The sequence below is a fragment of the Anomaloglossus baeobatrachus genome, chromosome 6 (assembly GCF_048569485.1).
Source record: "Anomaloglossus baeobatrachus isolate aAnoBae1 chromosome 6, aAnoBae1.hap1, whole genome shotgun sequence".
Classification (NCBI taxonomy): domain Eukaryota; kingdom Metazoa; phylum Chordata; class Amphibia; order Anura; family Aromobatidae; genus Anomaloglossus; species Anomaloglossus baeobatrachus.
In genome coordinates this window covers 499,873,117-499,900,557 of record NC_134358.1, presented here as the reverse complement: position 1 = coordinate 499,900,557, position 27,441 = coordinate 499,873,117, and the positions used below count along the sequence as shown (strand labels likewise).

Below are 27,441 nucleotides of genomic sequence, written 5' to 3'. Positions count from 1 at the left end.
GTCTCCTCTGGCATAAAATATAATTTAATTCACTAATAAGAAAAGAAAATAAGAAACAAACTTAGAGCTAAGAGCACCAACCCTTGCCGGCTTTCATGGCTGACCTACAACAGAAGTATAGGCTGTAAAACTCAACAAAAGCTACATTTACTATCCATATCAATTCTGAATTATGGAAATTAGCTGTGCAAAAACATTTCTAAATAACTATAAGGTTCTTCTTTCTAATGGTAATTATTTTACTTGTTTTTTATACTTTTATAAATTATTAGATCTAAAAGATCATAAATAACGAGGCTGAAAAGATTCTTTCACTTTTCTTTAGTCTCTACAAATAAGTCAATTAATATGCAAATTACTTGCAAAACAAAATTCTCTGCAGTTTATTCAAGGTAAGATGTTAATTACACATATTTTGTAAGACATATTGTCTGTTTATAGTCTGAAATTAAATTTTAAAGGCTAAAACTATCTATCTATCCATCTATTTATATTTAGTTTTGGGTTACCTGTAGATTTAAACTTACAGATTTCCAGATAGAACATGAATCATCATAAATAATAAATGACGGATAAAACAGATGGAACATTGTATCTTCATAATAAATGACAACACATACAACAACAAATATAAACAGCTCATTAATACTAGTCATTACAGATAATTAACAAGTGTGAGTATTGTGAGTGTGCGTCTATTTCTCGCGCTCTCCTTTCCAATATTGAGAACTGCAGCGAATCTACTCAAAACAAATGAAATTTGGGGGAAAGTTTGATAAAGCTGGCAAATTTGAATAAGTACTAATACAAACACTCAGTTTATGTTAGAAACTAATACACTATGCTATAGTGCGGGATCAATAAAGGTTGGTATTATAGCTGAATGACCTCTACCGTCCTGCTGCAATAGCAGAGATATAAGATAATGAAAGAGGTGGTCCACAGTTGCCACATCGATGTAAAGCTGTGACAGAAGGATTTTTCTAAATACCGTCTGTTGTTAATTCTGACTGTGAGTGTCGCTATCACTGTCCGCTCATTCCCATCATGTAATCCGGACTGCAGTGACCTCTGATGTACAGTGATGTTACGTCAACTTCAGGAATTGGAAGTTGACCCGACATCACCAAGGCGAGAACCAGTCTCCGTGAGTGACTGGGCTGTGAGCGGAGTTTCACCGCATGTCTCAGCTCTTTCGTGCTTTCTCTCCTTCACTGCAGTGCACTACAAGCAAGAGCGATGCTGGGCTGTGATGTGCGGTGAAACTCCGCCTATAGCCTAGTCACTCATTGAGACTGGGTCCCGCCTTGGTGATATCAGGTCAACTTCCAATTCCGGAAGTCGACGTGACATCACCGGAAATAAGAGGTCGTTGCAGCTTGGGGTCATGTGATGGGAAGTGAGAGGACAACAATATCGCTGCTCACAGGCACAATTGACAATAGAAGGTATTTTAGAAAAAGCCTTCTGTTTCAGCTTTACATCGATGTGGCTACTATGCTTTGTAGTGGACAACCTCTTTAAATGACCGTAGCATCTCACTTGTTAGTCAAAGAAAGGGGATCCATCACCACTTTCCTGGCCACAAATGCTAATTGAGTTTGCTCCATTCTAACCAGAGGAGAACACCTATAGGTATTTGTACTGACCTTTTTACGTATTTCTAAAATCAATATATCTTGATTAACAGGAAATTGAGAAAACCAGTTCACTATCATCTATGTCCCATGTGTGTTCTGGTGCATGGAAAAACATTAAAGGAAAATCCAGGTTCACAGAGTAAATCTTCTTTATTTAGTGAATCATATCAGCAAAGTTGTGAGGTTAAAACATGTCAAGATAACTACAGTTGCACAGTCCATGGTTGGGTGGTCAAAGACCAGCCTGGCTGTTGTCGCATTTTTGGTGTTTTCACCCTCAATCAGGATACCTTGATTAACTCCATTCAGGTCATGTGGCATACAAGTATGGCGCTGCAGGACATGCATCTCAGAGAATCGCCGTACCTGCAGATCAAATCATCATTAAGTGTCAGCTACATAAGATAGCTTACACCCTGCAGAAATGCCCACTGATCACAGGTGTTTAACTCCTCTATAACCCCTCTTTAATCCCTATAGCGACCATGGTATCAATTTACTTATAAGAGGGAAGGAGTACCCTCTTTCCTCTAACCAGCACAACGTGATTGCGCTCCTATTGATGGTCTCCATGGTGACCCTAGGCATAATAAGGGCCACAGAGTCACCCAGGTATGGTGGCAGTAAGGTCCTGACTTGAGCAGGAACTAACACTCCTCCTGCCTGTGACAGCTTTAATGCCCTGCAATGCAAAAGCATTACAAAGTATTAACCAATAATACTACCAAAAAAACCTTCAACTCGTCATCAAAAAAATGAAGCCCATATATTACTCTGTTAGCATAAATATAGAAAAATTATAGCTCAACATATGGTGATGTGAAAACTTTTTTCTTGCAAAAGAAAAGCATTTTTTAGTACATGATAGTAGCAAAATCTAAAAAACTACATAAATCTGGTATCTCTGTAATCGTACTAACACAAAGAATGAAGCTGTCTAATCACTTATACTGCCTGAGGAATGGCGCAAGAAATAAATAAAACCAATTCTTGATCTGCTGTTGATTTGTTCATTCATTCTCTCAAAAATTGCAGTAAGGCTTGGTTCATATTTAGATTGCAATCTTCACTGACTGCTTACACCGGGGATTACGTGTAAATATCTGAAATAAGTAAATCAGATACTGCATGTGTTGCTGGCTCCCGAGAGTTACCTGACCTGTTCTACCTCCCTTCTACCTTGTTCTGCCTGTTCCTCTCTCCGTTCATCTGCCCATTCCGGTCCCTGACTACCCGCTACTGTCTGCTGTGCACCCATCTCTGTCTGTCTGATCCCAGTCCTGACCTGTTTGTCTTCCACGCTTGTATGTTTCTTGGACTTCCTGGCATGTGACCGGTATCCTCGTTCCTGACTTCAGCTCTGTCTCTCCCCTCTGTTTCATACATGACTTCCCAGTGTCTGACCCTCGGCTATCACCTGACCACGATTTGATTATCCCTGTGCTATTGACGAGACTTTGTGCTGTTGACCCGGCTTACTACCTACTCTACTGCCCTCTTGTGGTTCGCCTGCTTACTGCACTCTGAAGCTACACTGCTTGTAGCTTCAGTGTCTCTCACAGTACAGCGTGACATAATAATATAAAATCTGAAACATTAAACAGGTTGGCCACTACTTTAACATTAATGGCTTGTTGGCCACTACTTTAACATTAATAGTGTGACGCCCTGGGAAAACCAGGTAATCACAGATAGGCCCCCGCAAAACACCTTCCCTCACCTAGGAAACACACAGCCGACCTGAAACCCTAGTCACCCCCCTTAGGGAAAGACAGACACACTAGTGGGCGGAACAAGGCGGTTGGACACACCAACCCAGGGGTCTAGACAGCCCGGGGCGGGAAAACAAGCAGGTTAGTTTGGAGTTCAAGTGGAGAGGAGTGTGGGCTGGAGCTAGGTGTAGCTCCAGCAGAGGAAGTTCTAGTTGCACGGTGCCAGGGTTGGAGACCTGGTGCCTTGGTTAGGAGGCAGATGGTGGTTTCCGTCAGCAGGAGACGGGAAGACGGCTTGGCAGAACCGAGGTGGACAGGGACAGGGTCGTAGCCCGCCGGTACCGACCTGGGGAACCGACCCGGAAACCATAGCACAAAGAAGGGTACTTGGACCCTGAAGCCAGGACCGGAAACCAGCGGCCTGGTTAATTAACCGATTGAGGCCAGGATTATAGGTCCTGTCGCACGCAAAGTCCCTCATAGAAGACAACAGCCCACCGATAGGGATAGGAGGCCACCGCCAGGGCCCATAGATCCAACGGGCCAGCGTCTGCGGGCACGGCTCCTTAGGCCACATCCAGCTAGGAGAAGACTCCTGAGTTCCAGACCAGGCAGTCGCAAAACAAGAAAAGTACTTCCCAATGCGAGGCAGAGCCCAATAATGTTTATAAAAGGCAATTTTTATTGTAGCAAAAATTCATAAAATCATTTAAAATACAAAACAACACACTAAATAGCACGGTGTGAGTCTCCCCAACAACTCATTATAATAAAATGGTATACCATAATGTTATATAATAACCCAAGAAAGAGAAGTGTACCCCTCAACCATTGGCCACAAGGACAGTACTGCACGTACAAAATTGGAGGATTATATTTTACAGATACAGTAAATTCCATAAATCAAAGGCATAAGCAAATATAGTATGCACAATATCACAATCTATATAAAGAAGCATACCGCAGCATAATAGAAGAGCATGCAGACAGTAATAACATGTAAAGTGGCAAACCCGAGGTTTAATAGGGAAGCAATAGGCATGGAAGGGTTAAAGCCTTATAAGTCCTGGCCAGGAACAATTATAGAAATGGTAATACCATACCAGAATCATTGCAAGTACTCCATGCACAGTGCAAGAGTAATTACCCCAACCAAGGGTCAGAGGAGGGAGAGGGGAAAAACCAAAAGCCCACAGGACTTTGTTTGACTCTCCCCCTGCTCATCATTATTACTGAGTTGTGGTTCCCCTCTCCCTCCTCTGACCCTTGGTTGGGGTAATTACTCTTGCACTGTGCATGGAGTACTTGCAATGATTCTGGTATGGTATTACCATCTCTATAATTGTTCCTGGCCAGGACTTATAGGGCTTTAACCCTTCCATGCCTATTGCTTCCCTATTATACCTCGGGTTTGCCACTTTACATGTTATTACTGTCTGCATGCTCTTCTATTATGCTGCGGTATGCTCCTATATATAGATTGTGATATTGTGCATATTATATTTGCTTATGCCTTTGATTTATGGTATTTACTGTATCTGTAAAATATAATCCTCCAATTTTGTACGTGCAGTACTGTCCTTGTGACCAATGGTTGAGGGGTACACTTCTCTTTCTTGGGTTAATATATAACATTATGGTATACCATTATATTATAATGAGTTGTTGGGGAGACTCACACCGTGCTATTTAGTGTGTTGTTTTGTATTTTAAATGATTTTATGAATTTTTGCTACAATAAAAATTGCCTTTTATAAACATTATTGGGCTCTGCCTCCCATTATGCAGTACTTTTCTTGTTTTGCTCTTGCCCCTTACTGCACGGGTGTGCATTGAGCCTATATATTATAACTAGATATTGGCTGTGCACCCCCTCTTCTTGTTATTCCAGACCAGGCAGTCCACCATACACAAAGTCAGTGCAGAGCAAAAGGACAGAGACCACCAGGGGGACTCCAATGCAACCGGCCATGGCGGCAGGCCACCAGCATCTTGGTTTACCAAAAGACTAGTGTGGTTTATTGACTATGAGTAATCAAACATCCCCTTGTTGTCGTTATACCCTGCACGAAGACACTGGGTCCCGGGGCAACCATCCCTACCCACGGAGGGGTTAACATCTAGCTGCCACTACATTTCCTCCGGGTGCCCACAACAGCAGTGGTGGTGTCTCACCTCACCACACACCGTGGGTGGCGTCATGAACGTAATACGGCCTTAAGCCCGTACATCTATGTCCACGTCCCCCTTTTTTATTCGGCATGTCTGCGAGACCCCGGGTCCGGAGACCCTTGAGACACCAACAGAAGGCCCAGATCCGAGCAGCGGCGGCTGCTGGCACGGGGGCGGCACAATAGCCTATCCTCAGGATAGGTTATCAATGTCTAATCAGCCGAGGTCCGACTTCCGTCACCGCTGCCGATCAGTTTTTTCTATGTCGGCGGCGCTTGCAGCAGACAGCCAGAAATGCTCAATTCCAGAGCTGGTCCATCAACTGATAGCAGCTGTGGCCAGGTACTGCACATCCACCTCCCATTCTAATCAATAAGAGACGGATGTGCAGTACCCAGCCGTGGCCACTATCAGAAGACGGAGCAGCTCTGGTAGTGAGCATTTAAGGCCGCATACTGCCACTGCCAAGACTGAGAACAGCTGATCAGTGGGGGTGCCGGGTGTCGTAACCCGGCCGATCAGACATTGACCACCTATTTTAAGAATAGGCTATCAATGTTAAAGTAGTGGCCAGCCTCTTTAAGTTCAAGAAATCCTTCTTTACATTATCCATTTTGTAAATTAATATGGGAATAATAAATTGCCATTTTCATGTTACCCAAAAAATGTTTCAATCTTTTGAGTACCTCCAATGATACATTAATTGGTACCAATAAAATACAACTTTTCCTTAAAACAAAACATGCCCTTACATAGCTATGCTGAAAAAAAAAGAAGAAAAAAGTAATCGCTCTTGGAAGCTAGAGGTGAAAAAAAGCGACTAATAATAGGAAAATTGGCCGTGCCAAGGAAGGGCTTAAGTGTTCTGTGAATCTCTGTCCTTTCAGACTCTGGACTATGCATTATAGAAGATATATTTGGAGATTTATTTATAAAGGCCAGAAACTACTGTATTCAGTATTTACAGTCACCTAACCATAACATTTATTTCTTAACTATATATTAATATACTATAACTATATTAATAAAAACTATAGTAAACCCATTGTAATCATTTGAATTTAAAGCGTAGCCGTTATTTAATTTTTTATTTTATAAATCAATAGTACACATGAAAATGAGCAACTTTGTAATTTATCCTATCAGACAAATCTGCTTCTGTCTCTGCCAGTATTGATCAGTCATTATCAAAGTTCTCAATTCTGGGGTAAAATCTGTATTCAGTGAAGACTTTGACATTACTGAGATTGGAGATGGCAGTTGGTGCTGATGAGATTCTATGTGGATAGAAGAGGAAGGAAAGGGTGGAGATCTGCCTTAAGCCACTCCCTCTGCCTATAGCTCCTCCCTTTGCCTCTAGCTCCTCTCTCTGCCTCTTAGGGTACCTTCACACTTTAGCGATGCAGCAGCGATCCGAACAGCGATCTGACCTGGTCAGGATCGCTGCTGCATCGCTACATGGTCGCTGGTGAGCTGTCAAACAGGCAGATCTCACCAGCGACCAGTGAACAGCCCCCAGCCAGCAGCGAAGTGCAAGCGACGCTGCGCTTGCACGGAGCCGGCGTCTGGAAGCTGCGGACACTGGTAACTAAGGTAAACATCGGGTATGGTTACCCGATGTTTACATTAGTTACCAGCGCACACCACTTAGCTGTGTGTGCAGGGAGCAGGGAGCCGCGCACACTGAGCGCTGGCTCCTTGCTCTCCTAGCTACAGTACACATCGGGTTAATTAACCCGATGTGTAATGCAGCTACATGTGCAGGGAGCAGGGAGCCGCGCACACTGAGCGCTGGCTCCTTGCTCTCCTAGCTACAGTACACATCAGGTTAATTAACCCGATGTGTAATGCAGCTACATGTGAGAGAGCCGGAGCCGGCAGCACAGGCAGCGTGAGAGCTGCGGAGGCTGGTAACTAAGGTAAATATCGGGTAACCACCTTGGTTACCCGATGTTTATCTTAGTTACCAGCCTCCGCAGCTGCCAGACGCCGGCTCCTGCTCCCTGCTCGCTTCATTTGTTGCCCTCTCGCTGTCACACACAGCGATCTGTGTGTCACAGTGGGAGAGCGCCTTTGAAGAAAACGAACCAGGGCTGTGTGTAACGAGCAGCGATCTTGCAGCAGGGGCCAGATCGCTGCTCAGTGTCACACACAGCGAGATCGCTAATGAGGTCACTGCTGCGTCACAAAAAGCGTGACTCAGCAGCGATCTCGGCAGCGATCTTGCTATGTGTGAAGCACCCCTTACTCTTCCCTCTCCCTCTCGCTCCTCCCTCTGCCTCTCGCTCCTCCATTTGCCTCTTGCTCCTCCCTCTGTCTCAAGCGCCTCCATTTGCCTCTAGCTCCTCCCTCTGCCTATAGCTTCTCCTTCTGCCTCTAACTCCTCCCTCCTCCCATCATCATAGAATCTCATCAGTAACAGCTCTCATCTCCTATCTCAGTAGTGGAAAGTCTTCACTGAATACAGATTTTACCTCAGAATTGAGAATTTTGATAATGACTGATCAATTCTGACAGAGAAAGAAGCAGATTTCTCTGATAAGATATATTACACAGTTGCTTATTTTCATGTGTACTATTGACTTATGAGATAAAAAGGAAAATGATGGTTATGCTTTAAAGCAGTGTTACTCAACTCCAGTCCTCAAGACCCACCAACAGATCATGTTTTCAGGTTTTTCTCAAGCCGGTTTCAGGATTTCCTTAATGTTGCACAGGTGATGGTGTACTGCCCCGCGGGCTCGGCTGCAACCGCCGAGCCGCTCGGATCCGTGCTCGTACGGTGGGTGGTGGCTCGAGCCTCTCATGGACCCGGGGGTCACGTCGCTCTGCAAAGGAGTTGGCAATACACACAGGGACTTGAGAGGGAGTTCCACGGCCGGGGCCGAGGCGGTTTGGTTTGGGATGTAAGTTCGTGACGCGATCCACGGATTGTGGTAAATGGATGGACACCACCGCTGCCGTTAACTAGGCCTCCCGGGGACGGTGTTGCGCACCTTGGTTTTGACCCCTTCGTGGGTAGGGGAGCGATGGTCCCGGGGGCCCGAGGGAGGTGCTGAGGTGGGGGAGCGGGTACATGCTGGGTGCTGATGCTGTGCGGTGCGGTGTGCGGCCCGAAGGCACTGGTGTACTCACTATGACACAATACACTGGAGTCTCTGGTAAACCAAACGGGGTGATGAACGGGGCCCGCAGCCTGATGCAGCTTCTTCCAGAATAGCTTGGTGGTTTCCTCCTTTCTCCTGCACCTCCTTGTATAAATGTTTTGATTCCTATGCCTAAGCAACTGTATTCCGCTCCCCGACTTGTATATGCCGTAGGAGCCCGTTTGCCCACAGACGCTGGCCCTTTGGGTCTCTATGCCTTGGGGGTGGCTTTACCCTGTATGGTTGGGCTGTTGTCTTCTAACGGGTCTTCTATGGGATAGGTCCTTAAGTCCAGTCCTCAATCAGTTGATTTGACTTGGCCCTGTTGGTTCAGGGCTTTGTACTGGGTCTGAGTACCCCTCCTGGTGCTCCGATTTCCAATCGGTTCCCCGGTTTGATACCGGCAGGCCACCGCCCAACCCCGGTCCCTATGGTTCCACCGGCTGTAATCCTAGCTCCAGCAGGTGGCCACCACCGTCTGCCTCCTTGCCAAAGGTGACTGGGCTCTGAACCAGCCACCGGAATGGTCTGTTGGAAGGCCAGGACACAGGTCTGCCCTTGAACTTGACTTCTCTCTACTCTGCACTACAACTTGTGTGTTTGTTTTCCCACCTCCAGACCTGTGAACTCCTCGGTGGGCGGAGCCAACTGCCTGGCTCTGCCCCCTGGTGTGGACATCAAACCTGGAGGGTGGTGACAAGGGTTTCTAGGTTGGCTGCTGTCACCTAATTGGGGAGAGAGGGTGTGTGTGTGTGACTACCTGGGACGACCTGACTAGTCCAGGGCGTCACAATGGAATTATCCCCTGTCTAATATCAAGGAAAACCTGAAAACATGATCCGTTGGTGAGTCTTGAGGACTGGAGTTCATAAACACTGCTTTAAAGGATGAGTACTCATCAAGGAGTGCAACACTACTCTGCTTCCTGACTTGCTTGGGGGCATTATGTTTCTGAAGATTGACCACACAGACTAGCAGTCTGACATAATGGAGATCTGAATTGCCCAACTTCTGATGTGACAAGCAGAGGTAGCTTTACAGCCTAAAAATAGCACTGAAAAAAAACCTGAAGTGGACTGGATCCGGCCACTTTCAGTGAAGCTCTTCCAAGCTGTATAGCGAACAGCTTAAGAGCACATGCTTCTTCAATATGAGACCGGCCAGTCTGAGGTGGCCAGTAACTTAGTCAGCGAGCAGAATACCATAGAAGTTAAAATCCCTCAGTTCTACCTATTAATTGCAGAATTTCGTTTTGATATTGATACTTTATAGTAGAGAATTAAATTTTCCTACTAATTTTATAGCTTGGCTATATACTATACTCTTTGCCTCACTCTTGTCTTATTTTGTATTTTGGTGATATCATGAATTGGGGGTCAAATAAGATTTGAAGTTCGGCACTCCTGGAGTTTTGACTGGTGCTTGGATTGGGTTCAACCCCATAATACAAAGTTCAAAGAATCTGGCACTCAGGTGTATTAAAATGAAACAAAAGAGCCCTTTAATAGGTTGCACCATGGGTAGTGTACAAATTACATTGAGCCTCACCGTCCTTTCTCAAAAATACACTGTCAGTGGTGCTTGTGGTGGACGACCCATAAGGCCCCCTTCACACGTCAGTGAAAAACACTGACGTTCTTCACTGACGTGTAAAACACGCACATGTCCCTCCGTGTTCCGTGATTCACGGCACACGTGGGTTGTCCATGTGCAATCCGTGATCCATGATCTGTGATCCCTTGATTGCATATGGACATTACTCACCTGCCTTCGTTCCTGCTCTCCATGGTGCTGAATTCCTCGGCTCTGCAGCATCCGCCGACTGATCTCTGCAGCTACTTTTGGGTCGGCTGTTCCTGTTTTCATGAACATTCATGAGCCGGGCAGGAGCTGCAGAGAGCGGAGGCTGCACAGCGAATCGCTGGAAAGGTTAGTTGAAAATGTTTATTATTTAATATGTCAGTGTTTTTCTGGTACGTGTTTCACAGATCACACAATAGTGTGGTCCGTAGGTCATCAGTGATGCCAGAAAAAAATGGACTTGTCTCCGTGCAGAATCACGGACACGCGTGTACGCTGCACGGAGACACGTTCAGTGAAAAATCACTGATGTGTGAGCAGACCCATTGATTATAATGTGTCTGCATATGTCAGTGATTCTGGTATGTATAAAAAAGCACATACGTACCAGAATCACTGACGTGTGAAGGGGGCCTAAGGCTGTGAGAGGTGCACCATATGGGGATCGCTGCTATGCTGATGAGGATATTGGGATGTCTGGGCATTGTGATAGATTGCTTTGGGCTATAGTTTTATTATTTTAATATGTCATTTTTAAGCATTTTGGTAAGCTTTTTTCTGTTATATGTTATTTCAGATGTAATAAAGTAACTTTTTTGGGATGTGCAGTGGTTTTGGTGTGGAGGCTTTTTCAGGGGGTATCTAATCTGTAGGCAGTCAGGTCTATCACCCCCGTTCTTCATTATTATACTTTTTCTTTGCTTTCGACTATATGTAACAAACAGCTAATTTCATGAACGAATGTAATTCAATTTCACACATACATAGTATTGTATCAGTACACTTTTTATATAATGACCTTGGATATATTTATTATTTTCATCTGTAAAATACATTTACAGAATTCACATTTCAACTGTATTCATAGAATCTCTTTCTGCTGCAAGGTATTTTATGTAATCTCGCCATCTCTATACAGACCAGTTGTTTTTCTAAAAGATCTACCATTTTATCCAACACGTCAAAACAGACTGACAGGGTTATCTCACACTAAGGCTTATTGCAATTTGTGGATGACATGCAGGTACACATCCCCTCCAGGAAGACACATCTGTGATGTCTAAAAGAATTACAAGGAAGCCGGCTGCATGCAATCACAAAATGGAAGGACCTTATATGAAGTCTGCAGAATAACCCGAGATATTTTTAGCAATAAGAACGAGGGTAACAGATAAAGGTCTCTTTGAGCCCAGAAAAGGAAAGATCCACAATCTCATCAAACGCACACAATATGATTTTACTCATTATTATTATTATTTTTTTACAAAAACCATAAAGGTTCTTGTAGGAAGAAAAAAAAATGCTTTTACTTATTCTATATTTTGTTTAGTTCCATTTTGGAAACATGCATACATATGCAAATGAGGCAGGAAGCAAGCAGACATTTGCATTTAAATATCTAGAAACGTACAGGAACTAAAAAGGCATCAAATTGCAAAAAAACAAAATTGCTCTTCTAATGATGCCAGTCTAATTTCCCTGGCTGCCTAATCATAAAAATAAGGAAATATTTTAGTAAAGGGCTCCACAACACTGTGCACTTGTAAATTTGTAGCTCTTTCACTTATTCCATACATAATTGTCCTCCAAACCCTTGTTGTGATAACTAGGATACCTGTGGCCTTCACCTACCTGTAATCCCGTCACATTAAACGATTAACCAGCGATCCCGAAAACGATGCTACCTGATAAGGATCGCTGGTAAGTCGCTGAGAGGTCGCTGTTGAGATGTCACACAGTCAGACCTTACCAACGATGCAGTAACGATGAGCGACCTCTATAGGAGGTCATTGTTAGGTGTCAAACACAGCGATGTGTCCTGCCCAGCAGGACATCACCTTTGAACAAAATGGTCCGGACCATTCAGCAACGACTAGCGATATCACAGCAGGGGCCTGATCACTGGTAGGTGTCACACATAACAAGATCGCTGGCAAGATCATTACTGCGTCACAGAAACGGTGATGCAGTAACGATCTCATTAGCGATCTCGTTGTGTGTGACGGGGCCTTAAGTGGCCTGCATGTCTATTACAGACCATCCTTAGAGAACGTGTCAGCATGATTTTGTAAAGTAAACTAAGGGTATGTGACCACGATCAGTGTTTGCAGCGTTTTGGATGTAGCGTGTTTTCGCTGCGTCCAAAATGCTGCGTTGTACAGTACAAGCACAGTGGATAGGATTTGTAGAAATCCCGGGCCCACTGTGCTTGTTTTTTCCGCAGCAAACACTGATCTATGGTGCGGCTTTCCAAGCTGCAGCATGTCAATTGTTTGCTGTGGATTCGCATGCGTCCTCCGTAGGGAGAACACAAGCAAGAGACCGCATCGCACTGAACCCTGACCACCTGCAGTCTCCTGCGCTCTCCTGCGGAGGAGATTCGCGGCCCCGCAGGTCAAGACCCGCTATGTCCAGGACTTAGTGAGTCCTCATCGTGGGCACATACCCTAATGGTGCTGTGATGCCAACAGAGAAAACCCCATCTATAAATTTATATCCTTATTAGTAATAATGATTAAAAATCTTTAAACCCCAAAAAACAAAGATAGTGTCAAACTAAAAATTTTGGCAATACTTCACTGGTCAAGGAACCCCAATGTCTGTATTTCTCCTAAAGGAGACTGATAATATATCAATTATTTCAAAGAAATAAGGCACTAGGGCAAGTTGAGGACATCTTTTAGACAAATACACCGTGTGCAGAATTATTAGGCAAGTTGTATTTTAGAGGATTTTTTTTTATTATTGATCAACAACTATGTTCTCAATCAACCCAAAAGACTCATAAATATCAAAGCTTAATATTTTTGGAAGTTGGAGTGGTTTTTTTAGATTTGGCTATCTTAGGAGGATATCTGTTTTTGCAGGTAATTATTACTGTGCAGAATTATTAGGCATCTTAATAGAAACCAAATATATTCCCATCTCACTTGTTTATTTTCACCAGGTAAACCAATATTACTGCACAAAATTTATAAATAAACATTTCTGACATGCAAAAACAAAACCCCAAAAAATTAGTGACCAATATAGCAAAATTTCTTTATGATGTCACTCAACAGCCTACCATCTATAGATTCTGTCAGTTGCTTGATCTGTTTACGATCAACATTGCGTGCAGCAGCCACCACAGCCTCCCAGATACTGTTCCGAGAGGTGTACTGTTTTCCCTCCCTGTGGATCTCACATTTTATGAGGGACCACAGGTTCTCTATGGGGTTCATATCAGGTGAACAAGGAGCCATGCCATTATTTTTTCATCTTTTAGTCCTTTACTGGCCAGCCACGTTGTGGAGTAGTTGGATGCATGTGATGGAGCATTGTTCTGCATGAAAATCATGTTTTTCTTGAATGATACCGACTTCTTTCTGTACCACTGCTTGAAGAAGCTGTCCTCCAGAAATTAGCAGTTGGTCTGGGAGTTGAGTTTCACTCCATCCTCAACCCGAAAAGATCCCACAAGTTCATCTTTGATGATACCAGCCCATACCAGTACCCCACCTCCACCTTGCTGGCGTCTCAGTTGGAGTGGAGCTCTTTGCCCTTTACTGATCCAGCCTCTGACCCATCCATCTGGCCCATCAAGAGTCACTCTCATTTCATCAGTCCATAAAACCTTTGAAAAATCAGTCTTAATATATTTCTTGGCCCAGTCTTGATATTTTATCTTATGTTTCTTGTTCAAAGGTGGTCGTTTTTCAGCCTTCCTTACCTTGGCCATGTCCCTGAGTATGGCACACCTTGTGCTTTTTGATACTCCAGTAATGTTGCAGCTCTGAAATATGGCCAAACTGGTGGCAAATGGAATCTTGGCAGATTCACGCTTGATTTTCCTCAATTCATGGGCAGTTATTTTGCGCCTCTTTTGCCCAACACGCTTCTTGCAACACTGTTGGCTATTTGCCATGAAACGTTTGATTGTTTGGTGATCACGCTCCAAAAGTTTGTCAATTTTTAGACTGCTGCATCCCTCTGCAAGACATCTCACAATTTTGGACTTTTCAGAACCTGTCAAATCTCTCTTCTGACCCATTTTGCCAAAGGAAAGGAAGATGCCTAATAAGCACACCTTATATAGGGTGTTGATGTCATTGCACCACACCCCTCCTCATTACAGTCATTACAGGGATGAACATCACCTGATTTACTTAATTGGTAGTTGGCTCTCAAGTCTACACAGCTTGGAGTAGGACAACATGTATAAAAAGTATCATGTGATCAAAATACTCATTTGCCTAATAATTCTGCACACAGTGTTGTTCAATGGTCACAGTGACCCACAATAATCCTAAACTGCTTTTCCCTGCCTAGCCATGGAGGTTGGAACCAGAAAATTCGATATGTTCTTTGTTGATAACTAAGAATATATAATATGGTTCTCGCAATTGGAAGATGAGACTAAATGCGTGTAAATCGGTGAGTGAGGCTCCGTTCACATTTCCACTTACACATCTTGTATTTCTGTTGCATTTTAGGAGCTAACAAACGGAATTCATGAGCAAAAGTAATCGATTCTTTCACTTTTCTAAATAGAAGCATAGGGATCCCAATGATTGATTATTATGGTGGTCTCCATTTGGCCCTTTTTTTAGAACAGTAAAAAAGTCCTTTCTCTTCCTTTAAAAAATGGAACCCACATAATTTAATTATATTCAATGGCTTTGATTTACATAACCAATGCAATGGATTACTTTTGCACATAAATTTAATTTGCCTGTTCCTAACATTGAACAGACAAACATAATGTGCCAAGAAATGCCTGATCTGATATTAGAGAAGCACTCCAATAAGTTTTTGGAGGACTTTTAGGTGTTTGGGCCAAATAACTTGCAAGAAAACTCTGCTACTGCCTATAAATACCAGTGACTGTGTGTTGTCCCTACCAATATTGTGCCCACTGTATCTGAAACTGAATCTTCTAAAATTGAACTTCTTGTGTTACTTTCCTCTGTTATCTAAACCTGATATTTCTATTTCCATAGTTGGTTCTATCATAAATTCAGGCAATATGCTCATGTTTTGAAACATTATTTGACTCAGATCTTACCTTTACTCCCTACATTCTCTCACTCCCTAACTCCTGTCACCTGCAGTTCAAAAACATCTCCAAAACCTGATTTTCTTGCCTGTACTACATCAACTCTCTATTAATCACCCTCTTACCTAAACTGTCTCCTCTCCAACCCATCCTTAAAGCAGCAGCCATTGCACTGATACCTCCACCCTACACCAGGCATTGCACTGATTACCCATCTGATTTTAGAATGCATCGAAAACTTATCACTCTCACGCACAAAGCTCTCCATTGGTTCTGTACCTTCCTACATCTCCCTCTGTCTACATTCCTACCCATGCTCTCTGATCTTCTAATTACCTAGGGCTAACATCCTCCATGATCCAATCCTCCCACTTCCATCTCCAGGACTTCTTTCATGCTGCACCAGTTCTGTGGAATGCAATACCATGGACAATCCAATTAACTCACAGAATCCACAGCTTTAAGCGTGCCCTACAAACACATTATTTTAGACAGGCCTGTCACTTCTCCTCACTAGTCTAACTGTTCCTTTTCCACCTTCCTAAATTTTTTTTAGAATCTGGTCCCTTCTATCACCTGTTTTAATACTTTTCATGTATGTAATAGCACTTTGTGTCTGAACTTCTACACATACTGGCTGATGTTTCATGTAGCTTTACTTGAATACCCTTATTTCTTAAGATGGCTTTACCGTCCCTTTACAAGCCCTTTTACCTTTTATGTTTCTACTATTTTCTTTTTGATTGCATATTAGAGAGCAGTGGCCTCGCTCCTCTTTCTAAATTGTAGAATTATGTGTTGTGTTACTCTGTGATGTCTCATATTGTTTGTACACATCCACTCTGAATTGTAAAGTGCTGCAGAATATTTTGGTGGAAAATAGAATTATTATTACTGTATTATCATTATTATCATATAAGGAGACTATTTAATCCAAATAATGTTATCATGACCAGTTCCTAAATTCTATGTAATTACCTGTGACGCAACACTTGTGATGAGCGCATTCAGACCAATCTGAGGTCTGACGCTCAATGAAAATCACCACAGACAAGGGGGACATTGGGGAAACAATAACAACAGTGAGCACTGGGACTAGTGAGAGGGTAGTTGGACACATCTTATCCTCATTTGTAGCTGTCCCTACTCTCCTAACCAGTCCCTATACAGTCTACGCAACTGTTGCCGAGCAGCACCTTGGATCCCTACGAGAACCCTATAGATGCCCTGGCTGATGAGAGGCGGGTGAGGTTTACTAGACCCACCACTGCACTAATAAGACAAGAGGGTAGGAGAGACAAAAAAGGGATAAACTTCCAAAATGGAGAGGAAATGACTTCAAAAGAATCCATAGCAGATCTTTCCACCAAATCGGCTTTCATACAAATAGCTTAGTATAGTCAGCAAAGCTTGCTGGGAAACATAACTATTTAAACACAAGGGGGTTTGGCTTCAAAGCAGGTGCAGCTGACCTCAACTGCAGGAGAGCTGCAAACAGAAAAACTGGCATTAACTACTTCAGTGTCAAAGGAAACGACAAACATTTAAATGCAGAGTCACATACAGAGATAAGGGGCTGAATTCTTCAAGCTGCCACTAGTCTCCAAAAACAGGGAGATGACTGTGACATTACCTCATGGATTGTTAAAATAATGATATTTTAAAATGATAATTATTCTTACAATTTTATACAAATTTAATAATCTTCTAATTAGTATACCCCTGAGCTGGTTAAATAAACTTCAATCTGTCATGTCAAAATTAGTATGGTACAAAAATAAATCAAGAATTGCAAAAATGACCCTTTACAAAAACAACTATAATGGTGGTCTTAGTTTCCCTAATTAATATAACTAAATATTATTTGGCCATGTCAATCAAATTAAGCCAGCCCTGGTTTGGAAGCCAAAACCTATCTAACTGGTTTAATATATAATCCTATTTTATCAATGTTTCACCATTCCCATCCTTAATTCTAACAAATGTTTTAAACAATATACAAATAACCAATCCAACTTACCATACCTTAAAAAATACTATTATAGCATGGAAGACACTTCTCAAAAATATCAAACGTATATAACAAAACTCCCAAATAATAGATAAAATCTCCATGTCGGTCTTGGAAATAGCAATTCCCAATTTATCTCTAAAGACATGCAAGAGAAAAGATATCGAGAACATAATCAACAGCAACAAATATACACCTATTACATCCTTTTCTCACCTAAAAGAAAAGTTTAAATTATCTGACCTTGAAATTCCAAATCTTCTAGTTAACAAATCTCTTAAAAAATATATAAATGCCCTCTACTTTACACAAAGAATTCTCAACTCCAATAAACAACTATAAAAATAATCACATATGGAAGCTTAGGGTAATATACAACATACTCAACAAACATACAGAACTGGAAAAGAAAAAAACATATAGTCAGTTGGGAGAGAGACTTAAGGCTACACCTCACTAAGCGACATTGCCGCTGAGTCACGTTTTTTGTGACGCAACAGCGATGTTGCTAGCGATGTCGCTGTGTGTGACATCCAGCAACGACCTGGCCCCTGCTGTGAGGTCGCCGGTCGATGCTGAATGTCCTGGACCATTTTCTTCAAAGGCGAAGTCCCAATGACAGCAGAGATTGTTATACAGGTCGCTACTACGAGCTGTATCATTACTGAGTCGTTGGGAAGGTCTGACTGTGTGAAATCTCCCCAGCGACCTCCTAGCGACTTTCCAGCGATCCTTATCAGATCGCATCATTTTCGGGATCTCTGGTAAGTTGCTAAATGTGACGGGGGCTTTACAAACAACCTTCACAACTGATGAGTGGAAATCAGCACTTAAATATTCTTATTCATGATGAGTGAGCATTACCATGCGTGGGTGCTTGGCACTCGAAATGAGCAGGTCAGACACTTGGATGGTCTCGACTGATGTACAGTGTATAAATTGAATGGGAAACTTGAACATTTTTCCAGAAGATATTATAGAAAGATGCTTTAGTTTCCCATTAACTTCCATTATACTCGGTAGACGAGTTGAGCTCGTCCAAGTGTCCGACCTGCTTGACTCGAGCATGGTAGTGCTTGCTCATCACTAATCATCATCTACTTCCTCAGCTTGTACCTCACTTCATGAGACCTATTATAAAATATTCACCAGATAGTAGTTTACCCTATCTAGATTACACTTAGCTTTTCCCAAACATTCAGATATATGGTGGAGAAATTGTAGAGATGAACGTAACCTTTTACATATATTTTGGCAGTGTTCAGAATTAAAGAACATTTGGGAAGAAATTTCTACATTAATTAAAAAAAATCCCAAACCAATGATCAATTAACACCTCATCTAGGAATACTTTCTTTAGGTATAAAAGTAGTAAAGGTTATTCCAGCTCACCCAATCCTGAGGAGCTCATCCAAATCAGACAGTGCAAGGACATGCTGTGGTTTGCAAAGCTCTCACATGGACAAAAGGGAAAGGATATCCAGCAAGCTCATCCCTACATCTTCATAAAGAACAATTCTTTATTTAATTCATATTAAAAATTCATCAGTGGGATTAATCCATGAAAAAATCCTACAGATATATCCAGGATGCGTTTCGGACTCTAAGTCCTTAGTCTATCTCTTTAGTATATTTACCAAAGATAAAAAAAAACCCCTAAAATCCAAAATTTTACTAGTAGCCAAATTATTATTGGGCCAAAGTGTAAACAAAAAGATCCCAACAGTATCTGCATTGATTGATAAGGTATCCACCCATAATATCTATGAACATAATAATTTTCTAAAGCATTATTCCTTTGAAAAATATTTGGGAATATCGTCCTTTTTATTTAAACCATTTACACCCCAACAAAATCATTTGACCCTACTTCAGTTAGTTAAGCAATCACCTATCCATAGAAAATTAACCCTAATTTCTAATATGTTGTATTATTCTTTATATTGTTTTATTGTTGAGATACAGTCATATGAAAAAGTTTGGGCACCCCTATTAATGTTAACCTTTTTTCTTTATAACAATTTGGGTTTTTGCAACAGATATTTCAGTTTCATATATCTAATAACTGATGGACTGAGTAATATTTCTGGATTGAAATGAGGTTTATTGTACTAACAGAAAATGTGCAATCCACATTTAAACAAAATTTGACCGGTGCAAAAGTATGGGCACCTCAACATAAAAGTGACATTAATATTTTGTAGATTCTCCTTTTGCAAAAATAACAGCCTCTAGTCATTTCCTGTAGCTTTTAATGAGTTCCTGGATCCTGGATGAAGGTATATTTGACCATTCCTGTTTACAAAACAATTCCAGTTGAGTTAAGTTTGATGGTCGCCGAGCATGGACAGCCGCTTCAAATCATCCCACAGATGTTCAATGATATTCAGGTCTGGGGACTGGGATGTCCAATCCAGAACATTGTAATTGTTCCTCTGCATGAATGCCTGAGTAGATTTGGAGCGGTGTTTTGGATCATTGTCTTGCTGAAATATCCATCCCCTGCGTAACTTCAACTTCGTCACTGAATCTTGCACATTATTGTCAAGAATCTGGTGATACTGAGTTGAATCCATGCGACCCTCAGCTTTAACATGATTCCCGGTGCCGGCATTGACCACACAGCCCCAAAGCATGATGGAACCTCCACCAAACTTTACTGTGGGTAGCAAGTGCATTTCTTGGAATGCCGTGTTTTTTGCCTCCATGCATAATGCCTTTTTTTATGACCAAACAACTCAATCTTTGTTTCATCAGTCCACAGAACCTTCTTCCAATATGTAACTGGCTTGTCCAAATGTGCTTTTGCATACCTCAGGCAACTCTGTTTGTGGCGTGCTTGCAGAAACGGCTTCTTTCGCATCACTCTCCCATACAGCTTCTCCTTGTGCAACGTGCGCTGTATTGTTGACCGATACATATTGACACCATCTGCAGCAAGATGAAGCTGCAGGTCTTTGGAGGTGGTCTGTGGATTGTCCTTGACTGTTCTCACCATTCCTCTTCTCTGCCTTTCTGATATTTTTCTTGGCCTGCCACTTCTGGGCTTAACAAGAACTGTACCTGTGTTCTTCCATTTCCTTACTATGTTCCTCACAGTGGAAACTGACAGTTTAAATCTCTGAGACAACTTTTTGTATCCTTCCCCTGAACAACTATGCTGAATAATCTTTGTTTTCAGATCATTTGAGAGTTGTTTTGAGGAGCCCATGATGCCACTCTTCATAGGAGATTCAAATAGGAGAACAACTTGCAAGTGGCCACCTTAAATACTTTTTCTCATGATTGGATATACCTGCCTATGAAGTTCAAAGTTCAATGAGGTTACAAAACCAATTTAGTGCTTTAATAAGTCAGTAAAAAGTAGTTAGGAGTGTTCAAATCAAGAAATGGATAAGGGTGCCCATACTTTTGCACCGGTCAAATTTTGTTTAAATGTGGATTGCACATTTTCTGTTAGTACAATAAACCTCATTTCAATCCAGAAATATTACTCAGTCCATCAGTTATTAGATATATGAAACTGAAATAGCTCTTGCAAAAACCCAAATTGATCTGAAGAAAAAAGGTTAACATTAATAGGGGTGCCCAAACTTTTTCATATGACTATATATAGTCTACAAGTTTGGAACAACTAATTGTGTATAGGCCCCGTTTCCATGCAACGACGTATCTAACGATATATCATCGGGGTCACGGATTTCGTGACGCACATCCGGCATCGTTAGCGACGTTGTTGCGTGGGACACCAACGAGCGGCCGTTAAAGATGGAAAATACTCACCAAATCGTCCATCGTTGACACGTCATTCATTTTCAAAAATTCGTTGATTGTTGAGGACGCAGGTTGATCGTCGTTCCCGAGGCAGCACACATCACTGTTACATCTCGTGGCTCTCCTGAGGCAAGGACTGAGGCAGTCTCCCATTCCTTGCCTGCCACGAGCACTCCTGCTCAGCAGCGCCGAAGGTCTGCCAGACTGCGCAGTGTGCAGGAGATACCTTCTCAGAGAGGCAGCAGAAGGGTGACACCTAGTGGTTCTCCTGTTACAAGGAGTGAAGCGGTCTCCCATTCCTGGCCTGCCGCAGACTCTCCTGCTCAGCGGCCCCGAAGGTCTGCGAGGCTACGCAATGTGCAGAGGTTTACTGCTCAGGGAAGCAGTGAGATTCCCGTTATCTCTGCACATTGTGAGACCGAGGATCCCGCCTCTATTTCCCAGAGGCAGGAGGGTGAGCATGTGCAATGCGTGGTGGGTCCTGATTCGCTCACTGACGTCACACGGCTTGATGACAAGGCTGGTGACGTGGTGAATCCTGACTGGCCAGGCTGGGACGTCGTGGACCCTGATTGGGTCAAGTCCGTCATCTCCGCCTCGCGCCCGCCCTCGGGTGGAGCTGCACCTCCTTAAAAGCTCCCCCTGCCATCATGGCGGCGCGCGACCGTCCTTCTATGTTTGGATGTCTGGCAGCGTGCTGCCACGCCACTGCTCAGGCATTACTGTCTCTTGTGGGCTTGGCCCTTGCTGCTCCGGCAGTACCTCGTTTGCAGGCCGTGTTCCTGCCTTGCTGCTCCGGCAGTACCCCCGTCAACAGGCCGTGTTCCTGTCCCAGGTGAGCTCCTCAAGTCTCCATTGGACTCACCTGGTTATTGAAAGCACACGTGCGTGGGCACCTCTGTGCTTCCCCGTGCAACAGGTACACCGAGCCGTGAGATCTGTACCATACAACCCTCAGGGGTTAGGGCAGATCGGTGTACATAGATCGTCTGTGACATTCCAGACGATCGCTAGCAGCAACCCGCTCACTCTTCACCCACCATAGCGGCGGTCCCTTACACCGCACAGTGGACCTTGACCGGCGGAAGCAGTCCATTTCCCATCTTGGCACGCTTCCCCGGGTCCCCCTCGTAACATTACGGTCGCGCCAAAGGTCTGGCTATGGCTGAAGAGCAGCAGCAGTTGCTGCGTTATGTGCAGCAGTTGGAGTCACGATTGGCAGCAGTGGAGCAGTCTTCCTCCGATAAGACTACTCTGACGACAGTCGCCACCCAGGCGGCTACCCAGGCTGTGCTATTGGGCGGAAGGTCTCCTCGCCTTGCGCTTCCAGAGCGCTTTAGCGGCAACAGCTCTGAGTGCCGTGGGTTTATAAACCAGGTTACCACCTACTTAGAGCTGTCCGCGACTCTTTACGCTACCGAGAAGGCGAAGGTAGCCTTCGTCCAGTCCCTGCTCACAGGGAGAGCGCTGAAGTGGTCCACGCCGTTGTGGGAGCGCGGAGATCGTGTGGTGAATAACTTAGCAGCTTATCTTGGGGCCATGAGAATGGTGTTCCTCGGGCCTCAAGTCACCCACGATTCCGCGCTGCGCCTCCTACGACTTCGGCAAGGGTCTGCTTCAGTCGGGGACTTTGCTGTACACTTTAGGACACTGGCCGCAGAGCTGGACTGGCCGGATAAGGTCCTTGTCCCTGTGTTTTGGGAGGGCCTGGCAGGGTTTGTCAAAGACGCACTGGCCACACGTGAGGTGCCTGCCACTTTAGAGTCCTTGATTCAGGTTGCCTCTCGCATAGACATCCGCCAGGCGGAGCGAAGGCTCGAGGTCTCTTCAGCACCCACGTCTTCTCGGCCTAAAAAGCGTCTGACTCCCGTCTTCCATCAGACAGGTCCCCCAGCCAGTCCTGTAGGCGACTCCGTGGAGTCAATGGAAGTGTCCAAGGTGGCCTCCTCTGCCCCAGGTTCTCGGTCTTGTGTCATCTGCTTTTTCTGTGGGCAGAGGGGACACATAGCTACCCTATGTCCCAAACCGTCGGGAAAAGACAGCGTCTAGTTTCTATCAGAGGGGGGACTCTAGACGCTACTTCTCCCTCTAGGTTGACTATCAGCGCCCAGTTGCAGTTCGGCACTACTCTCTTCTCTGCCCTGGCTTGCTTGGACTCAGGCGCTGAAGGCAATTTCATCTCGACCTCCCTGGCAACCCGATACTCAGTTCCCCTGGTTCTGTTGCCCAAGCCACTCAGGGTCCGGGTAGTCGACGGGTCCATACTACTCGATCCTATCACCCAGATCACCATCCCTCTCAGGATGGATGTACCACCGGGACACCATGAGCAGGTGTCCTTCCTGGTGCTTCCAGGGGGGACGGATGAGATCCTACTGGGTCTTCCCTGGTTGAGACAGCATGCTCCTATACTCAACTGGGCAACAGGGGAGATCTCATCCTGGGCAGGATCCTGTAGAGAGTACCTCGTGACTACCGAACCACCCGCTACCATTAGGTCGGTTGGGTCCTCAGGGAATACTGAGGGGCCGGGTTTACCGACACCTTATGAGGCCTACAGGGATGTCTTTTCCAAAAGGGCCGCAGATACTCTTCCTCCCCACCGGCCATATGATTGCCGAATAGACCTGAAGCCAGGCTCCGAGCCCCCTAGGGGCAGAGTGTATCCACTCTCTGCTCCAGAGACGGAGGCTATGTCCAAATATATTCAGGACAGCCTGGCGAAGGGGTTCATTCGCAAGTCTATTTCACCGGCTGGTGCAGGGTTCTTTTTTGTGCAGAAGAAGGAAGGGGATCTGCGCCCCTGTATCGATTACAGGGGATTAAATGCAATCACAATCAAGAACAAATACCCTTTGCCCCTCATTACTGAGCTATTTGATCGATTCCGCGGGGCAAAGGTCTTCACAAAGCTGGATCTACGCGGGGCGTATAATCTAGTGCGAGTCCGAAAGGGCGATGAGTGGAAGACCGCCTTTAACACCAGGGACGGTCACTACGAGTATCTAGTAATGCCCTTCGGACTCTGCAATGCCCCCGCCGTATTTCAAGACTTTGTGAATGACATTTTCCGGGATTTGTATCTTTCCGTGGTTGCATACCTGGATGACATTCTTATCTTCTCCCCCGATCTTACCACCCATCGGAGGGATGTCATCCGAGTACTTAAGAGGCTCCGCACCCATTCGTTATATGCTAAGCTGGAAAAGTGCGTTTTTGAACAGGAATCCTTGCCGTTCCTGGGGTACATAGTGTCCAGTCAGGGGTTAGCAATGGATCCGGGGAAGTTGGAGACAGTGATGAACTGGCCTGAGCCCCGCTCGCTGAAGGCGATCCAGCGATTCTTGGGGTTTATCAATTATTATCGCCAGTTCATTCCCAACTTCTCGACGGTGGCAGCACCCATCATTGCCCTTACCCGCAAGGGCGCTAATCCCAAAGCATGGACACGGGAAACGGTAGAGGCATTTCACACTCTCAAAACTCACTTCTCCAGAGCTCCCATCCTTCATCGTCCAGACATCTCCAAACCCTTCCTACTGGAGGTAGACGCCTCTTCGGTCGGTGCAGGTGCAGTCCTGTACCAGAAAAATGAACGAGGAAGGAAACATCCGTGTTTCTTTTTCTCCAAGACCTTTTCTCTGGCCGAGAGGAACTACTCCATAGGGGATAGGGAGTTACTGGCGATGAAACTAGCATTCCAGGAATGGCGGCATCTCCTGGAGGGTGCGAAGCATCCATTTGAGGTTTTTTCTGACCACAAAAACCTCACATACCTCCAGACAGCACAACGCCTGAACCCAAGGCAGGCCCGTTGGTCTTTATTCTTCTCCCGGTTCCGCTTTATTATCCGCCACCTGGCCGGTGAGAAGAACGTACGGGCCGATGCCTTGTCACGTTGTATGGTTGTGTTGGAGGAGGACGAGGAGGAGCCTCGTCTTATACTACCCCCGGACAGCTTGAGGATGGTCACTCCCACTTCTTTGGACCAGGTGCCACCTGGCAAAACTCTCGTTCCCCCTGAACTACGGAACGAGGTGCTATCGTGGGCCCATGCCTCCAAGGTCGGGGGTCACTTCGGGGTCAAAAGGACCAGAGACCTGGTGACCAGGCATTATTGGTGGCCGAGACTACCCCAGGACATACAGGAATATGTGGGAGCCTGTATGTCGTGTGCTCGGAATAAGCCGTCCCGGCAGAGACCGGCAGGTCTTCTTCACCCACTGCCAGTGCCAGATCGTCCCTGGGAAGTGGTAGGGATGGACTTCCTGGGAGATCTGCCCAAGTCAGCAGGGCACAGGGTCGTATGGGTCATCACGGACCACTTCTCTAAAATGGTCCACTTGGTGCCTCTCCCACGACTCCCGACGTCACGTGCTCTCGCCACCTTGTTCATTCGGCATGTATTTAGGTTGCATGGCATGCCTGACAAGGTGGTGAGCGACCGGGGTCCCCAGTTCGCGTCTCGCTTCTGGAGAGAGCTCTGTAAGCTCCTGCAGATAGAGCTGAACATCTCCTCCGCATACCATCCCGAGACCAATGGACTAGTGGAGAGGACTAATCAGACCTTGGTAACTTACCTCCGCCATTTTATATCCGCGCACCACGACAACTGGGCTAACCTCCTTCCTTGGGCCGAATTTGCCATTAACAATTCGGTCCATGAATCCTCTGGCCAGACTCCGTTCCTACTCAATAACGGACAACATCCCAGAATCCTGGTTCCGATGCCCATTACGTCACCCGATACTAGAGTGGAGGATTGGGCGACCAAGGCCCGGGAGATCTGGGATGACACCCAAGAGGCTCTTAAAAGGGCCAAAGACCGGATGGTGACAACGGCTGATGTTCGCCGCCGCCCTGCACCATCCTTCGCCCCTGGTGACCTAGTATGGCTGTCCTCTAAGAATGTTAACCTATGGGTACAGGCAGCCAAATTCGCCCCTAGGTATCTGGGTCCGTTTAAAGTACTACAGCAGGTAAACCCAGTGGCATATCGACTGCAGCTCCCTCCACGCTGGGCTATAGCCAACACCTTTCACGTGTCCCTCCTGAAACCCGTACGACTTAATAAATTCTCGGGGTCCCTGCCGGCTCAAACCGACTCCCCGTCCGACGACCCTGAGGTGGCAAAACTTGTGGAGACAAAAGTCATACAGGGTAAGAGGTACTACCTCGTGGAGTGGGCCAGCCGTGGTCCGGAGCATAGATCCTGGGAGTTGGAGGATCATATCTGTGCCCCGGGTTTGATAGCGGCCTTCGAGCACGGACAGGGGGGGGGGCCTAGACGGGGGCGTAATGTTACATCTCGTGGCTCTCCTGAGGCAAGGACTGAGGCAGTCTCCCATTCCTTGCCTGCCACGAGCACTCCTGCTCAGCAGCGCCGAAGGTCTGCCAGACTGCGCAGTGTGCAGGAGATACCTTCTCAGAGAGGCAGCAGAAGGGTGACACCTAGTGGTTCTCCTGTTACAAGGAGTGAAGCGGTCTCCCATTCCTGGCCTGCCGCAGACTCTCCTGCTCAGCGGCCCCGAAGGTCTGCGAGGCTGCGCAATGTGCAGAGGTTTACTGCTCAGGGAAGCAGTGAGATTCCCGTTATCTCTGCACATTGTGAGACCGAGGATCCCGCCTCTATTTCCCAGAGGCAGGAGGGTGAGCATGTGCAATGCGTGGTGGGTCCTGATTCGCTCACTGACGTCACACGGCTTGATGACAAGGCTGGTGACGTGGTGAATCCTGACTGGCCAGGCTGGGACGTCGTGGACCCTGATTGGGTCAAGTCCGTCATCTCCGCCTCGCGCCCGCCCTCGGGTGGAGCTGCACCTCCTTAAAAGCTCCCCCTGCCATCATGGCGGCGCGCGACCGTCCTTCTATGTTTGGATGTCTGGCAGCGTGCTGCCACGCCACTGCTCAGGCATTACTGTCTCTTGTGGGCTTGGCCCTTGCTGCTCCGGCAGTACCTCGTTTGCAGGCCGTGTTCCTGCCTTGCTGCTCCGGCAGTACCCCCGTCAACAGGCCGTGTTCCTGTCCCAGGTGAGCTCCTCAAGTCTCCATTGGACTCACCTGGTTATTGAAAGCACACGTGCGTGGGCACCTCTGTGCTACCCTCGTGCCATATTCTCGTGACTTCCACTGGCACACGTGCGTGGGC

General features: G+C 45.4%; 1 protein-coding gene across 3 annotated transcripts in view; it reads right to left on the bottom strand.

Moving 5' to 3' along the window:
* Positions 1-27,441, bottom strand: part of DPP6 (dipeptidyl peptidase like 6) — a 1,510,443-nt gene that overhangs the window by 625,654 nt on the left and 857,348 nt on the right. The window lies entirely within an intron of this gene.